Here is a 5060-nt window from a genome sequence, read left to right as displayed (position 1 = left end):
TACCTTACTGTTATTTATTTTAGCGACTTGGTTACCTTTCCTATACTCTACACTCCCTATCGGTTTTCATATTCTCTGTTGTTGTAACTGTCTGACCCGCTCCGACTGGACATCTGCGAAAAAGAGCTTCATAGCTCATCGGATTCCTTCAGTCTCAATAAATATTATTATCCTCTGTATAGCCTGAAACAGACTTTTGGGGCAAGTGCTGTTAGTGAGCACCTACAGTGAGGGAAAAAAGTATTTGATCCCTTGCTGATTTTGTACGTTTGCCCACTGAAAAATAAATGATCAGTCTATAATTTTAATAGTAGGTTTATTTGAACAGTGAGAGACAGAATAACAACAACAAAATCCAGAAAAACGCATGTCAAAAATGTTATAAATTGATTTGCATTTTAATGAGGGAAATAAGTATTTGACCCCTCTGCAAAACATGACTTAGTACTTTGTGGCAAAACCCTTGTTGGCAATCACAGAGGTCAGACGTTTCTTGCAGTTGGCCACCAGGTTTGCACACATCTCAGGAGGGATTTTGTCGCACTCCTCTTTGCAGATCTTCTCTAAGTCATTAAGGTTTCGAGGCTGACGTCTGGCAACTCGAACCTTCAGCACCCTCCACAGATTTTCTATGGGATTAAGGTCTGGAGACTGGCTAGGCCACTCCAGGACCTTAATGTGCTTCTTCTTGAGCCACTCCTTTGTTGCCTTGGCCATGTGTTTTGGGTCATTGTCATGCTGGAATACCCATCCACGACCCATTTTCAATGCCCTGGCTGAGGGAAGGAGGTTCTCACCCAAGATTTGACGGTACATGGCCCCGTCTATCATCCCTTGATGCAGTGAAGTTGTCCTGTCCCCTTAGCAGAAAAACACCCCCAAAGCATGATGTTTCCACCTCCATGTTTAACGGTGGGGATGGTGTTCTTGGGCTCATAGGCAGCATTCCTCCTCCTCCAAACACGGCGAGTTGAGTTGATGCCAAAGAGCTCCATTTTGGTCTCATTTGACCAAAACACTTTCACCCAGTTGTCCTCTGAATCATTCAGATGTTCATTGGCAAACTTCAGACGGGCATGTATATGTGCTTTCTTGAGCATGGGACCTTGCGGGTGCTGCAGGATTTGAGTCCTTCACGGGGTAGTGTGTTACCAACTGTTTTCTTGGTGACTATGGTCCCAGCTGCCTTGAGATCATTGACAAGATCCTCCCGTGTAATTCTGGGCTGATTCCTCACCGTTTTCATGATCATTGCAACTCCACGAGGTGAGATCTTGCATGGAGCCCCAGGCCGAGGGAGATTGACAGTTCTTTTGTGTTTTTTCCATTTGCGAATAATCGCACCAACTGTTGTCACCTTCTCACCAAGCTGCTTGGCGATGGTCTTGTAGCCCATTCCAGCCTTGTGTAGGTCTACAATCTTGTCCCTGACATTCTTGGAGAGCTCTTTGGTCTTGGGCATGGTGGAGAGTTTGGAATCTAATTTATTGATTGATTGCTTCTGTGAACAGGTGTCTTTTATACAGGTTACAAGCTGAGATTAGGAGCACTCCCTTTAAGAGTGTGCTCCTAATCTCAGCTCGTTACCTGTATAAAAGACACCTGGGATCCAGAAATCTTTCTGATTGAGAGGGGGTCAAATACTTATTTCCCTCATTAAAATGCAAATCAATTTATTAAAATTTTGACATGCGTTTTCTGGATTTTGTTGTTGTTATTCTGTCTCTCACTGTTCAAATAAACCTACCATTAAAATTATAGATTGATCATTTCTTTGTCAGTGGGCAAACGTACAAAATCAGCAGGGGATCAAATACTTTTTTCCCTCACTGTATGAAGGCCGGCACGGCACACGAGGGGCGAGTGGGTGGCCAGCACCACACCCGGCCGCCTTTGACTTCCAAGTGGCGATATTCACACACCGCATCAGGTACTCATTTGATTCTGAGTCGACCTGGGGGAGGCCCAGGACCGGTTCTGATAATCGTCACTGGTGTTGGCCGTGAGCGGGAATCGAACTCGGGTCGCTACCGCTCCCCACACACATATACAGTATATATTATCCATGTGTAGTGTAATAGCGCCGGCTGGTGGACAGCAGCGGCAACTGTGGTGGGTAGACAGCACACGCGCCGGTGAGGGCGTGCACGGGGTGTGGGCAGAGGGGAGGAACTCGGGTAAGGGTCACGGAGGACCCCATCTGGATGCCCCTGGAACCTGCTAGCAGGTTCAAGAAGGGAGGTGCAGTCAGGGCAGAGCCAGGCAGCGCTGGGGGCATAAAAGGAGCTAAGAGCGGGAGCCCGGGGCTGCCGGTCCTGGAAATGGACTCGTCTCATCGCCGTCGTCGCTAAACGTCTCCGGTAGATATTGCGAAGGATAGTAGTTGGCTATCTCAGTGGAAAGAGTGTGCATGAGACCGTGAAAGTTGTCAATAAAGGTGCCTCCTAGAAACTCCGTATCTGAATCGTTGACACTCCACATTTCTAAGGTATTTACTGTTCAGAGGAGTGCACCTGGGCAGGGCCACATCGCCAGAAGAGACGGCGACGGTCAGTGGTCGAGATAAATGTTTGGAGCGTCAGCCAAGGGAATCCACGGCGCAGATGAAGCAGGACCAAAGGGATGGACAGGGCTCGAGTGGGCCCTCATCCAGCAGTGCACGGGCAATGGCTGTCGATGACACTGCTTTTGAGGCGGGCAATATACGCAAGGCACGCAATGTGCATCACCACCAAGAGGGACTTGCAGGTTACTGGGATCAGGGTGGGCGCCGTATCACCTCGTTGCTGCACAGAGACAGCTGCCACTGGGAGAGTCCCCTTGGTAACGGTTGAGTTAAGATGCGAGGCCAGGCGCTGTGTGAGATGTCGAGGCAGTTGAGTGACGCATAAATGTAGAGATTAAATTATTATGAGCGGTGGTGTAGGACCCAGAATCACTTCACTCGCCCCCCCTCCCTTCTCACACAGCACCACTCAACACTCCCATCTTGCACAGACCCACACTCACCACTCCCATCTCACACAGCACCACAGACTCACACTCACCACTCCCATCTCACACAGCACCACACTCACACTCACCACTCTCATCTCACACAGCACCACATTCACACTCACCACTCCCATCTCACACAGACCCACACTCACCACTCCCATCTCACACAGCACCACAGAACCACACTCACCACTTTGACCTCACACAGCACCACAGACTCACACTCACCACTCCCATCTCACACAGCACCACAGACTCACACTCACCACTCCCATCTCACACAGCACCACAAACTCACACTCACCACCCCCATCTCAAACAGCACCACAGACTCACACTCACCACTCCCATCTCACACAGCACCACATTCACACTCACCACTCCCATCTCACACAGCACCACAGACCCACACTCACCACTCCCATCTCACACAGCACCACACTCACACTCACCACTCCCATCTCACACAGCACCACACTCACACTCACCACTCCCATCTCACACAGCACCACAGACCCACACTCACCACTCCCATCTCACACAGCACCACAGAACCACACTCACCACTTTGATCTCACACAGCACCACAGACTCACACTCACCACTCTCATCTCACACAGCACCACAGACCCACACTCTCCACTCCCATCTCACAAAGAACCACAGACCCACACTGACCACTCCCATCTCACACAGCACCACAGACTCACACTCACCACTCTCATCTCACACAGCACCACAGACCCACACTCACCACTCCCATCTCACACAGCACCACAGACCCACACTCACCACTCTCATCTCACACAGCACCACAGACTCACACTCACCACTCCCATCTCACACAGCACCACAGACTCACACTCACCACTCTCATCTCACACAACACCACAGACTCACACTCACCACTCCCATCTCACACAGCACCACAGACTCACACTCACCACTCCCATCTCACACAGCACCACAGACTCACACTCACCACTCTCATCTCACACAGCACCACAGACTCACACTCACCACTCCCATCTCACACAGCACCACAGACCCACACTCACCACTCTCATCTCACACAGCACCAGACTCACACTCACCACTCCCATCTCACACAGCACCACAGACTCACACTCACCACTCTCATCTCACACAACACCACAGACTCACACTCACCACTCCCATCTCACACAGCACCACAGACTCACACTCACCACTCCCATCTCACACAGCACCACAGACCCACACTCACCACTCTCATCTCACACAGCACCACAGACTCACACTCACCACTCTCATCTCACACAGCACCACAGACTCACACTCACCACTCTCATCTCACACAACACCACAGACTCACACTCACCACTCCCATCTCACACAGCACCACAGACTCACACTCACCACTCCCATCTCACACAGCACCACAGACTCACACACACCACTCCCATCTCACACAGCACCACAGACTTACACTCACCACTCCCATCTCACACAGCACCACCGACCCACACTCACCACCCCCATCTTACACCGCCCCACAGACTCACACTCACCACTCCCATCTCACACAGCACCACCGACCCACACTCACCACCCCCATCTCACACAGCACCACAGACTCACCCTCACCACTCCCATCTCACACAGCACCACAGACCCACACTCACCACCCCATCTCACACAGTACCACAGACTCACCACCCCCTTCTCACACAGCATCACAGACCCACACTCACCACTCCCATCTCACACAGCACCACAGACCCACACTCACCACCCCCATCTCACGCAGCACCACAGACTCACACTCACCACTCTCATCTCACACAGCACCACAGACTCACCACTCCCATCTCACACAGCACCACACTCACCACTCCCATCTCACGCAGCACCACAGACTCACACTCACCACTCTCATCTCACACAGCACCACAGACTCACACTCACCACTCCCATCTCACACAGCACCACAGACCCACACTCACCACTCCCATCTCACACATCAGCAGCACTGCACCCACACCACTCTGCAATTCATGAAGAACCTCAGCATGCGCGAAGAG

This window comes from Lethenteron reissneri, chromosome 39 (genome assembly GCF_015708825.2).
Source record: "Lethenteron reissneri isolate LAM-NWPU_2019-01 chromosome 39, ASM1570882v1, whole genome shotgun sequence".
Taxonomy (NCBI): Eukaryota; Metazoa; Chordata; class Hyperoartia; order Petromyzontiformes; family Petromyzontidae; genus Lethenteron; species Lethenteron reissneri.
Note: the sequence above shows the minus strand (reverse complement) of the source record.